This window comes from Malania oleifera, chromosome 11, assembly GCF_029873635.1.
Source record: "Malania oleifera isolate guangnan ecotype guangnan chromosome 11, ASM2987363v1, whole genome shotgun sequence".
Lineage (NCBI taxonomy): Eukaryota > Viridiplantae > Streptophyta > Magnoliopsida > Santalales > Ximeniaceae > Malania > Malania oleifera.
The window spans coordinates 42,145,388-42,159,908 of NC_080427.1; the positions used below are offsets into that span (position 1 = coordinate 42,145,388).

The following is a 14,521-nucleotide window of genomic DNA, read 5'->3' on the forward strand; positions in this document are numbered from 1 at the left end:
GAGGTCCAGATAACTTAGATAATCCCTCCACGAACCTCTAGTAGTACTCAGCCAGTCCTAGAAAACTCTGAACATCCTGCACGCTCTTTGGTTTCACTTAGTCAACCAGTGCTTCAATCTTACCTAGATCAACTGAGATACCCCCTCCCGACACGACGTGGCCTAGAAATGCGACCTGCTTAAACCAGAATTCACATTTCTTCAGCTTAGCGTACAACTTCCTTTCCCATAGTACCTGTAGCACCAACCTTATATGGTTTTCATGCTCTTCCGAACTCCTAAAATATACTAGAATATTGTCAATGAATACCACTACGAACTGGTCCAGGTATTCATGGAAAACTCTGTTCATCAGGTCCATAAATACAGTCGGAACATTAGTCAATCCAAATGGCATGACCAGAAACTCGTAATGACAATATTTGGTTCAGAATGCAGTCTTCGTAACATCTTTAGTCTTAACTTTCACCTGATGATACCCTTGTAGACACCCTATTTTTACCCTGACCAGATAGAACAAGGGGTATATTCTTATTTTTATTATTATTATTGTTACCTTATTAATATTATTATTATTTTATTATCACTATTATTTTTATTTATTATTGTTATTATTTTTATTCTTATTATTAGTATTTTTCTTATCTTTATTTTATTATTACTTTCTTATAATTATTCGTAATGTTTATTATTATTACTAGTAGTATTATTAGTATTACTTTACTATTATTATTTTGGATATTATTATTATTATTATTATTATTATTGTTATTTTTATTATTACTATTTTCATATATTATTATTATTACTTTATTATTATTTTTATTATTTTGCTATTATTATTATTATTATTATTAATTATTGTTTTTAATATTAGTATTATTACTTTATTTACTAATTATTATTATTTTTATGATCATTATTACCATATCTATTATTATCATAAAAATATAAAAAAATTAAAAAAAATGAAAAAGGAAAAGAAGGGGGCGCTAGGGTTGGCAAAAATTTTATAAAGTGGGGGGTGGGCGCACAGCAAAAAGACACGGAGCAGAATACAAAAAAAAAAAAAAAAACTTGCAGCCGAGACCATCGTCTTCTCTTCCTTCCAAACCAGCAGCCTCCCATTCTCCAGCTCCCTATTCTCCCTATTTTTCTCACTGTCAACCACCCTTCCCTGCTCCAGCCCTCACGGCTCTCCCGCACCCACGAACAGACTGACCGCCGAGCACGACCCCTCTGCAACCGCCGGAGATCCTCCAGCCCTCTGCAACGCCGGAGATCCTTCAGCTCCCAGCGAACCAGCCCAGCTCCGGCAGTAGCAGCGGCCATCCACTCCGCCTTCAGTTCCCCTGCAACAGCTGTAATCTCCCACAACCATTCCAGACCCTCCGCGCACAGGCCGCAGCACCAGCTCTCCCCTCTTCACGCCGCCAGCAGCAGCGGCCACCAGCAACAGCCCTAAACCCCCTCTGCAATAGGTCGCCGGCCATCATCGCCTTCTCCATCGCCCATTCTCTGCCCAGCCACCGACGCCGTCGCCGCCCATTAACTCCGGCGGTACCCCCCATGGTAAGTCCCCGGTTAGTCCCTGAAAACACATGTGTAATAATATTATTGTCATGTGAATATCATTATTAATAATGTTGTTATATTATTTGTATATTACCATCAATAATATTATTATATGATTTCTATATTATTTTTAATATTGTCATTATATTGATTATAAGGGTATTGTTATTATGTTGATTGTATTAGTATTAATACTATATGATTTATATATTATTATTAGTCATATTGTTATGTAGTTGGCTCATTATCATTAGCGTTATTATTATATTAATTATATGAGCATTAGTACTGTATTGTTTATATAGCATTATTGATAAGATTATTATATAATTAGCATGTTACTATTATTGGTTATATCACTGTTAATTTATTAGTATTACTATTAGATGAATTGTGTTAGTATAAATGTTATATTATTTGTACATTATTGGTAGTATTAAGTACATTGTTTATGTATAAATACAAGCATATTGTTTATTATAGTTAAAATATTATTATTATTATTATCATCGTTATTATAATTAGCATGTTATTAATATTTTTAGGGTTTGATTGCCTCTATATAGATTGTTTATTAATTTTAGGGTTATGAGTGTTTCCATATTATTATCACATTTTAACTTTAGGGTTTGTTATGTTTCCAAATTATTAGTACATATTTTTTAGGATTTTTGATTTATTTCCATTTTATTGTATGTTGAATTTTTTTTAGGTTTTGATTATTTCCATATCATTGTATATTTATTTTTAGATTTGTCTAAATGCCATAATTTCGTCTTATCTGTTTCCATGTTTGTTTATATTTAACTTTTAGGGTTTGATTTATTGTCATGTTTCATTTATTGTTAATATTAGGGTTTTGTTAGTGTTATGTCAAAGTTTTGATTATTTATAATTAGGGCTTTTGCTTGTATTTGTTAGGATATATTATTATCATATTGTATAGTTATTAAAATTATGATATATATGTATTATTAGTCTAGTAGTATTATTATAGTATAATAGTAATATTTACGTGTTATGATATATATAATTATTAAAGTGGTTTTATAATATTGTATTGGTATTTATGTGTTATTAATATTATGAGATATATATGTGTTATTATTATAGTAGTATTATTATTACAGGTAATGTATTATCATTATAATATATTAGGGCTATTATTATCACATATTTTGGAATTTTCAATTATATCCTATGTTTATATTTCGTATTGCAGTATCCATTATTTCTAGTATTTTGGTATTATTTTAGTAAGTATTTTTTATGTGGGTATATTCTTATGATTTTAATGCTGGGGTATGAGCCTTCGGGCTTCACGTGCCTTAAGCTCTGAAGGAATATATATGTATATATTACATTTATTTATTTATTTTTCATGTGTATTTATAAATCCACAAAAGGAGTAATTTAAAGACTTTTTAAATTAACTTAAATATAATTCTAAATTAATTAAGTACCGTTCGTAAGAATGGGCGCGTAGGGGGCGCTCGTACCTTCCCCTCGCGTAACTAAACTCCCAACCCCAACTTTGGTAACGTAGGCCCATTCTACCCCTAACGGGATAGTAATCATGTGTTCTAACCACACTAAAGGTTAGTGGCGACTCTAATATTCTTATTTTTAATTGAAAATTAAAATTGATTTTTATTTCGCCGCCCGGGGTACACGCGCTTTGAGACGTCGCGACAACCCTAACTGTAGATCAATCTTCGAAAAGACCTGCGTTCCCTACAGTTGGTCAAACAGATCATCTATACGAGGCAACGGGTATCGGTTCATCACTATTACCTTGTTGATCTCACGGTAATCAATGCACATCCTCATTGACCCATCTTTCTTCTTCACGAACAATACTGGAGCTCCCCAAGGCGAAACACTAAGTCTGATAAAGCCCTTATCCATTAGTTCTTGTAACTACTCCTTTAACTCTTTAAGTTCAGCTGGAGCCATCCGGTATGGAGCTTTAGAAATCAGTGTCTTGCCTAGCAGAAATTCAATAATGAACTCCACCTCATAATCAAGAGGTAAATCGGGTAAGTCTTCCGCTAATACATCCAGAAATTCATTAACTACTCAAATATTTTCGAGCTTCAGATCATCCCGTGGTGGTTCCTTCACACAAGTTAGGTACCCCTAACACCCATTCAAGAGAAACCTTCTTGTCTGCATTGCCGACAGAATTTGTGGCGTCAAGCACACACACGATCCTACGAACTCATACTTTGTTTCCCTATGAGGTCTGAACACCACTACCTTCCTACGAAAATCAATCACGGCAAAACTGGAGGATAACCAATCCATCCCTAGTATAACATCAAAATCAAACATATCATACACTACCAGATTCACCGGTAGCGGCCTTCCCTGAATTATCACTAGGCAGTTCCCTAACATCTTCTTGCAGATCACTACACTCGCAGATGGTGTAGCCACCGACAACCCCTCATCCATCACTTGGGTTTCAACCCCACACAATTTCACAAAATTTACAGACATAAAGGAGTGGGTTGCTCCTAAATCGAATAAAACAACAACTTTATTTGAAAGCAGTAACATGGTACCTGTCACCACATTGCAAGCATGTTCTGCATCAGTTGAGGTAGCGAGTACACCCTCGCCTGAGCTGTGTTTCTCTTAAAGTTTCCCCGAGGTGCCTAATTATTTCCCCGGTTTTGACTCGGTGTAGGCGTACCAATCATCTACGTACGACAGTCTCGGGCTTTGTGGCCCGATTTGCCATAGTTGTAACAATTACCCACAAACGACTGGCATTCACCATCATGCCATTTGTGGCACCTAATACAACGCTCGTGAGATTGATTCTCTGGTGGACCCCACAGTTTCGTACCCTAACGATTACCCAAACTGTGGTTCCTCTTCTTCCACCGCCCCTAACGAAAATGAGTCTGAGAACCAGAAGGCACCGGCCTCTTCTTTTGATCTTATACCACCTCATCCTTCAAGAGACCAACCTCAACCACAGCAACTTTATCCACCAAAACAGGAAACTTCTAAATCTACAACATCCCCACCATCCTACGGATATCTTTCCTCAGGCCCTTATCGAATCTCTGAGTCTTTTCATACTCGTTCGAGATCATACACGGCGCAAAGCGAGATAGCTCAATGTATCTAACTGCGTAACTCTACACTGTCAAGGTTTCCTAAGTCAGACTCGAGAACTTGTGTGCTTTTGCATCACGGACGGAAACCGGGAAGTATCTCTCGAAGAATACCTCCTTAAAATGACCTCACATCATCCCAGATGAATCGGCTCTCTGTTCCTCAAGCAGACTAATAGCCATCCACCATCTCTCAGCTTCTCTTGCCAGCTGAAACGTAGCATAGAGAACTTTCTGCTCGTCGGTGTAGTGCAGAACTTTCAGTATCTTTTCTATCTTCTGCACCCAATTCTCTGCCACAAACGGATCAAACCCTCCAGTAAACGTTGAAGGATGCATGCGGGTGAACTTCTCAATGGTGCAACCCACAGCTGTAGGTGGACGCTCCCGTCCCCTAACACTTCACCCAATCTCCTACATAATTTGCGTGGTTAATCCTCAAGGCACGGATGAAGACCCTTCACTCGTAATCCCTTCCGAGCTACTCTCCCAGTTGCTATCCTTAGGCTCCATTCTGAAAAATAGGATAGGAATAGATTAGCATTCCTATATCATGACACAATTAACACAATCATTGCAAGATAATCATGTTAACTTCTAGACTCTTAGGTCTAGGTCTGCCCTACCGCACAAACACAAAACCATCAATGGTTTGCCATGATTTTACTGAAACCGTCATTCCAGGAAAAACACAGAACACCGTCAATGAGTTCCTGTCTATCTACAAGAAAACCTTGACCTACTCTATCCATTTCCTACATCCTATACTCTGGTATGTTCACAAAATCATGTCTAACCAAGTCTACAAGACCTATCAACCTGGTTAACTCTAATACCAAGCTATCACGCCCTAGACCCAGAAATAGGTCCCAAGGTGTGATTTAGTAACCTAACCTATCTCTGTATCATACAAACATCCATGATACTACACAATATAAGGGTCTAACCCTGTAGAGTTCATGTATACCCTATCCGCAACCACATACACAATATATGCAGCAGAATAATTCAACCTATTACATCACAATACCATATCATCATACCATACCAGAGTCTATACAAAACCATAGTCTAATTCCCAAAATACATAATATACCTCAGGTGTCTATATAACCCAAAATGACAACCCGGCTACTTACACAAGTACTTCTACAAAGCTAACTAACAACCACGCTCCTGTAACGCTAGGATGCTAGTGTCGGCTACTCGAAAGACCTGAAAAACATGTGTACGATAGGGGTGAGATACCTCTTAGTAAGGGAGAAACAGGTTATATCAGTGTGTGGATACATGAATGTTATTTCAATAGTAAAACATAAACATTTCACAATTCTACTATTTTCACAACACAGTTCCAGTATACCTCACAAAACACCTTGGTCTAGTGTCGTCACTCTTCAGCCTATGTCGGCCGCATGACACGGCACCCTCGGTAACCTGGCATAGCATAAGCCCCACTACGTTCAACCGATGCAAACATGGTGCAAACTCACACCCTTCGGTGACCAACCAGAATCATAGGTGGTATTTCACACCCTCGACCTCAAGTCGAACATCTGAGCCTACAGTAGTTAACTAACTTGGCCGCCTACGGTATTATTCTGTCACGCCTTATATCTCAGCCTTTGGTAGTTACCTAGCCAGACTCATCAACGAAGTGGAGAGCTCATCGATGAGTAGAAGAAGGGAGTTTGTCGATGATGGCGTGGCCTCGTTAACGACCTTGAGATTTCAGAATTCCCAAAATCTCTTGGTTTCACTCGTCAACGAACCTCTGAATTTCGTCGCCGAGCTTGTAAAAGGGACTTCGTCGATGAAAGAAGGAGCCTTGCTGATTTTCTCTTTTTAAATTTTCTTTCCCTTTTTTTTATTTATTTAGTTCAAAATTCTCCAATCGGGTTCTTACAGTAATAACATAATTTTGGTAGTTACCCGACCCGCTTCGATTGTCCTAGGCCTTTGATTTTATCTCGACTCAGCATTTTCACAAAACCTAAAATATTTTGGAACTCCTGTTCCTATATCTCATTTCATTTACTCATAGCCTATAGTAATTAACTGGTACGCTTTTTCCACAAAACACAATTCATTCAATATATCATCTCATTCCACACTTATTTGGGTATACAAATAATCCTATAACAGATAATTCAAAAATACAGTTTAACATAATCAAAGGTACGGTCATCTCTGTTTTACCATTTAACCAAATAAATGATTTTCTGACAGAAACAGAGACGATACTCGAAACCCCAAAAAAAACTATAACCCGAAAATCCCGTAATTTCACCTAATAGATTTTCCCAAATAAGAAACCAAAACATTCGTATAATCGTAAACCACAGTTTTACTGATTTAAATTATAAAAATAAGTGATATAAACAGAAACCCTTTACCTTATCCCGAAAACTGAAACACGAACTTAATCGGTCCAAAACAACGACACGGGATCCCCAAAACCTAAAACCTGAAGAACAATACTTCAATATAATCCTATTTACTATAGATCTACCCAACCGAAAACTCAATCAGACTCTTACCTTGATTTTGGAACAAAACCCAAAAATCCTCAAAACGAAGATTGATCCGCTATAACTGCAGAGATTCTCCTCCTGATCCACGTAGCAACGTTGGATCATTGATTCGAGTAACAGACGGCCTAAAACCTTAGAGAGAGAGAGAGAGAGAGAGAAAGAGCCTCCTTCGAATTCTAGAGAGAAAGAGAGAGAATCTTTGATTTCTTAGAAACTAAGCAATGAATAGGATATTTATAAACCTTTTACCCGACCAGACTCGTCGACGAAGTGGAGAGCTCATCAATGAGCAAAAGAAGGGAGTTCGTCGATGACGGCATGGCCTCGTCGACGAGCCTGAGATTTCAGAATTCCCAAAATCTCTCGGTATTCACTCATTGATGAACCTCTTAATTTCGTCACCGAGCTGTAAAAGGGACTTCGTCAACGAGAGAAGGTGCCTCGTCGACGAGCCTTGCTGATTTTCCCTTCTTAAATTTCCTTCCCCTTTTTTTATTTATTTAATTTAGAATTCTCAAGTCGGGTTCTTATAGTAATAACATAATTTCATATATAATTAATTGTAATTAACCTATTAAAACTAATCTATTACTAGGAATAGGCATTCCATAATGCAAATGTAACCTTAGTAATTTTCTGAAAAAAAATTAGGTCCTATAAGAAGATCAGCATGGTCCTTCTGTAACGACTCGAAGAATAATTGTATTTAAATAATAAAGAGGGAGAGATATGAAAATAATAATAGAAGGAGGCAGTCAACGACATTGCATTTTGAATATAATAACTCAGGGGATTTTCTCATGGCCTCGTCGACAAACATAGGGGATTCGTCGATGAGGGTACAAGAGGCTCTCGTCGACAAGGGCAAGTTTCGTCGATGAGAAGATACCGAGAGAGGGATTTTGGAAGTCTGAAATTCGTCGACGAGGGTGCAGGTTCGTCGACGAACTTTCTACAAGACTCGTCGACGAAGTAACGTGGCTTGACGACGAATTTCGCAGTATAAATAGTGCTAAACTCATTTTCTTACGCAGAAATCTCACCGAAACCCTCTCCTCTCTCTCTCCTATGGCTCCACCTCCATATATCTTTGATTTCGGCCTCGTCGTTCACCGGATCGATGATCTGAGGCTACCACGATGCTCCTGACGGAGTTCTCTTCAAGTCTGGTGGGGCGGATCATCAGTGGGATCGAGTCGAATTTCTTCCCAAAATCAGGGTAAGGTCTTTTAGTCAATTTTTGGCCTTTTGGCAGTTGTAAGAAATGATGTAAGCAAAGAAATATTGATATTCTATTCTAGCAAATGTTATTTTTAGGGTGTTGAGTGGAGAACCTTGCGGGTGTAGGACCCGTTACAGTAAGGAGATTTTAGCAGAAATCAGGTAAGGGAAATATGCTATGCTGGGCAAATTTAGTATGATTTTTAGTATCGTATATATATTTATACCAGATTATTATTCATAGCAGGAATTTAATACAGTTGTACAGTTTATCAAGTATATTTAATATGTTTCAAATTATTGTGTGGCTTGAGAATATAGATTTAGTACAGAAGTATGTTTTGCAGTATTTTCAGAGTATGTTATACAGAATATACAGATAGTGAATATGTTTTACAGCATTTTCAGAATACCATGATTATACATATTTACATTTAATTACAGAAAAACAGTTGATATAGATACAGTTTACAATACCATGACATACAGTTTTACGGTTCATTTCAGAAATACAGTTGATACAGATACAATTTATCATAGCGTCATGGTTTACACAGTTATTACAGTATCATGGTAAAACAAGTAGTTATATATAGAGATGCATTATATAGTATCAGACCCTGTTGGACCATTACAGATTACATAGCACAATACCATAGCTACATACAGTATATAGAGTGCAACCACTTATTCAAATAATACGTGGTATAACAGTCGATCATATAGAGCCAACGAGTGGATAGGCTCCCCATCAGATATGGGTTAAGGAGGGCTAATCAGACTAATGGAGTATAGTGATTTATTCCTGGTTGGCCATCCAAGGTAGATCCCACCTACGGGCCGCACAACCCTATCATGAGGGGTTAAATCATGACACACAATTATTCACAGAGAAGTTTTCAGTTATTACTATGTTTATACAGATTTACAGAGACAGAAAATATATATATGAAGTATTTTGAGTAGAAACCTAAAGTATAGATATGTTAAGCAACCTGGGAATGATGGTGGTTTATATTACTTGTATTGTAATTGCAGATTCAGTTATACATGATTATATAGCAACAAATTTTCATAGTATTGTAACTCATTTGCCACGCACTAGTAATAGCATATTTCGTCTTACTAAGCATTGGCTCATCCCATTACTTTAACATTTTTCAGGTTATCCAGGTAGGTGAACAGATCAGGTTCGCAGATAAAGGGGCCTCAGTATTGCCCTGATAATAGAGAGAGTATTTTTGGGAGTATTTTTGTATAACTCTAGCCTAGTTGAGGGTACTTTTGGGAAGCAGTCATATATGTATATTCTGAGAAACCTTTTAGCACTTTGGTATTGTATATAATTACATATGGTTATGTTCATTTGATTTCCACTTCTCGCTACTTAGGTTGATGGTTGGGTTTAATTCAGTTTGGTATCAGAGCATTATAAATGTTATAGTATAAAAATAAAATAAAATAAAAACCCAGTTAAATAGCAAGTCATTACACCTCCTATTAAGTCTTTTCATCCAATAAAAACACTCAAATAGTAGGTTCTATCTTATTATACGTTGGTACTACCATATGAGATCCACTATTTGAAGTATTTTTATTCGATAGTAGGGCTTGATAGGAGGACCAATATGGTCCTTTCGAAGGATCTATTTTTTTTTTTTTTAATTCCATAGTAAAATAAAGGAAGTTTTATTTATTTATAAGGACATTATATATATATAAGCTTAAAGCATTTGTAAACTGGTTGGATGATGAGAAAATATGTACCGATGAAATCAAGGTGTGAAATTTTGATTTCAACTAAAATTTCAAGGCTTTAAAAGCATGCAAATTTTGGGAAATTTCGATATCGATGTCCATTTCAATATTGGTTTCTCTTTGATTTTAAAAAATGATGAAAACTAATAGTAAGATATAGAATTCTTTTATAACGTGTTAGAAACTAATTGTTGGCCCAAGAGTAAAGCCTAGAGGGGGGTGAATGGACTCTTTTGCGTATTTTTACTTTTCTCTACAAAACATAAAATCTTGACAAGATGCATATGATTATAATACAATAAATAAAATATAAATCATGCACAAGACATAAATTAAAGAGAAGGGAAGAAAAGCTCAACACTGATGTTAACGTGGTCCGGCCCCTTGCCTACGTCCACACCTTAAGACACACTCAAGGATTCCACAATCCACTTTAAGTCTCCTTCACTGGCGGAGAAACCTTTACAAATGGGAACAAATCCCTATCGCTCACCAAGAGCCGCAAGGTTCACTAAGAACCTTCACATGAGAGCCAACCCCTTTCGCTCACCAAGAGCCACAAGGTTCACCAAGAATCCTTGTACTTCAGTTCACCAAGAACCTTCAACCACAGTTGACTAAGAACCCTCACACTTTGGTTCACCAAGAACCCTCTTACAACTTGAGGAAGAAAATGATTTACAATAATAATGCTCCTTGAATTATCTGATAATAAATACAATCAAACCTCACACAAATCTCTTCAAGTAATGATTCACAACTAAAATAAAGAGAAAGAGAGATGTTAAGCACTTGAAATATCAACTAAAATGTGGTGTGCTTGGAAATGATATATGAATTACTAAATCAATGTTTAAAACAAGTCATTGGACTTGTATTTATAGGTAAAATGGAGTACTAGTCGTTTTATGGTCGTTGGGTATGTAAAATAATTTTCTTTGAAAACTAGTCATTTATAGCCATTAAGGACAGAATCCCGATGCAAATCATCGACTATTTGACCCAATTAGTCAATTGTTTAACCCAATTAGTTGACTGATTACCCCCAATTAGTCAATTATTTCATCTGGTCAGGCCACATTCTGCCTGAAATTGTCGACTAATTACCCCAAATCAAAAAACGTTTTCAACACAAAAGTTGTGGGATTTTTTCTTAACTTTACGTAGATATCAAAATCTCCCTTTTTGGAGTTTTCTAACAAAAGTTATGTTCCAAATACCAAAGGGTATTCAGGGAAATTTGAGAAGTGCATAACTGAGGTTTTAAACCTAACCAAGGCCAAGTTTGTAAAAGATTATAATACTAATATGTTTTAGAACTTGTCCTTATGAAAATATAATTGATTTTCTTGAATCTTTAGGTACATAAAAATAGTTTCGACTCAATCGAAACCAAGTATATTGAAGTTCAGAATATTAAGACCACTTAACACTTGTCCCATTTTAATCAAAGTTGAGTATGGGATATTTTCATATAAGTCGTGATTTTGCCTTTGAAAAATCTTAAGTATGAAACAATAAAATACTTATTTTTCATTTAAGTGATATTCCATATACTCTTATGTCTTAGTATGCACATGCAATTGTTCAACTCTTACTCAGTAATCATGCGTGCAACAAAACCGCAAGAGTTACAAAAAATACTACTCCCCATTACATATGATTCTATATTGAATTCCTTGGATGTGTGTGAGTTTTTCCGCATGAGTGTCCTTTTGATCTTTCCTACTCGATCGTCTACTCGGTTTGATCTTTGCTTTTGATCCAATACTTTCATGTGTTTGTCACTTGTACTAATACTAATTTGATCTATAAAGATAGGATACACTTGGAACTGCAAATGAGTTAATATCATCAAAACACATTAAATATAATTATTTAACGACTAAGGCTAACAATCTCCCCTTTTTTGATGATATCTAACTTATTAAGATTTTACTTAATCTTTGCATTTGAGTTTGTACTTATCATAACTTGATATGCAAAGATTAGTTTACTTAAAAGTACTAATGGGTTGTTATCATCAAAACATAACAATTAAGATCATATAGCCACCAAGGCTAACACGAATAAATAGACATAATAATGCATTATTTTATAACTAAAATATTTTTTTAAAGGGACAGATATACGGTGTATAAGTTGCTATAACTATACTTAATATAATAATCTTAGTGACCAAAATTTTCATCACTAATAGTCCTAGTAGTGACAATTTTTATAAATTGTCACTACTATAAATCATCACTACTAGTAGACTATTAATGATGGTTTTTAACAACCGTCACTAATAGCGGACGCACCGCCGCCGCCGCTCCACCATCGGATGCATTGTCACCACCGGACGCACCGCAGTCGCCGCACCATCAGCAGCCGCAACACCGCCTCTACCCACTGCTGCTTGCAAAAAGGTGTGCCTCCTCCTCCTCCCCCTCCCCCTCGTCTTCTTCCTTTTTCTAATTCTTCTATTACTGTATTTGTGTGTGTGTGTGTGTGTGTGTGTGTGTGTGTGTGTGTGTGTTTGTTTGTTATTGTCTTTTGATATTGAACTATGTTTTGACAACTACATTTTCTTTGTACTCTTGCATATTTATGTTGAACTTGTTACTTCTCGGTCGCATTAGATGAGCATATATATTTCTACACATTGAGACGTGTCTAATGAATTAAGAATCATATGTCTTGGCATGATCTAAGACAAGTTAATTAAATTTGTACATATTGCACAGAGTGATCTTAGCTAGGAAGTTATATATGGTAAGCTAGCTAAGTTACATAGAGTGATTTTAGGAAGCTATACATGATAAGCTAAATCTACTCTCCTATTTATGAACAAGTCATAGCCTTCTATTAACATCCCACCCCAAATTGATGCGGGTTATCCATAATTAAGCATCAATTCGTTTGTAAGAAAATTATATATGTTGTTGCCATGTGAGAGCCTTGGTGAAAATATCTGCCACTTGAAGATTGCTAGACTACACATGAGGAAGAGAAATAGTCTGAGCTTCAAACGCCTCACGAATGAAGTGGCAATCAACATTGATATGTTTAGTGCTTTCATGGAATCAGAAAGGTCATTCTGTTCTTTGGCTGTCCTTAACCCTAATTGGACTCTAATTTAAAGAAAGGTCCATAATGATCCTTTAATCCCTTAAAATTTGTCACAATAGTCTGTCCTTAGCCCAAATTGGGCTCTAATGTAAAGAAAAGTCTATATAATGAGTGACGAAACTATTAGTGACGGAGTTTATATATATATATATATATAAATTTGCAATTCAAGTTATGAATCTTAAATTTGAATTTCAAAATGAAAAGTTTAACAGATTTTGTTGAAATTTTGAGATTTCAATGAATTTCAAATAATTTGTGAAAATTTCAATAGAAATATTGTAGAATAGAAATTAATTGGCATTTCGATTTCGAGGGTTGTAGAAAGGGAAAAATTCGGTGGACACTTCAACAATTTCGAAAAAATTTAGGACAATGAATGAAATATAAACTCTAACACATAATGGGGACATTTATGAACCACTTGTATTTGTTATGCTGGAGGTTTGGATTTGTTATTATGGAGTACTTATTATTTATTATTATCGAGTACTAACTATTTAAGGAGTTTTAGTGTTAGTTGTGAGTAGATGGACTTTAGTGTGGACAGTACTAACTGCTAGTTGTAGGGTAGGTATTTTCATTAACTTTGGTAGGGACAAATATTTTCTTGTACTTTATTTGCTTTATGGAATAATATGGAGATTTCTACATAAATTTTATAAAAAGGAAATTAATTGGTATTCAATTTATATTTCAATAATTTCGAGAAATTTAAGATCATGAATGAGATGTAAGCCAAAGAGGACATTTTTTAACCACCTGTATCTGTATGCTCGAAGTTCGCTACTTGTGTTCAATAAATTTTTCATTATTTATTCGCATCGCATTCACATAATTGTATATTCCTTCCTTATTTTTCTATTATATTGTCATTTAAAAGTACATAATCTTACATTATTTCACAACATCCAACATTAATCATTCTCATAATTCACTTAACTAAAAAGATGTGACCTCACCAATTTTTAAGTAATTTTATCTTTTTGAACGGCATCCAACATACTCCCAAAAAATAAAGGAAAAGGAGAAGATGATTCCACACCTGTTGATGAATTAAATAATAACACATACCACAACGAGCATGTAAGCGTTTGTAGTCCAACGGTTAGGATAATTGCCTTCCAAGCAATAGACCCGGGTTCGACTCCCGGCAAACGCAGGTTCTGTTTTTCAATCTGCTCCTGGAAG

The 14,521-nt window shown here is 35.7% G+C and overlaps 1 non-coding gene across 1 annotated transcript; it reads left to right on the plus strand.

The window, feature by feature from the left end:
* The first annotated feature begins 14,420 nt into the window (after positions 1–14,420).
* TRNAG-UCC (transfer RNA glycine (anticodon UCC)) lies at positions 14,421–14,492 on the plus strand. Its single transcript has one exon. It is a non-coding gene; the product is annotated as a tRNA-Gly (tRNA).
* Positions 14,493–14,521: the final 29 nt, after the last annotated feature.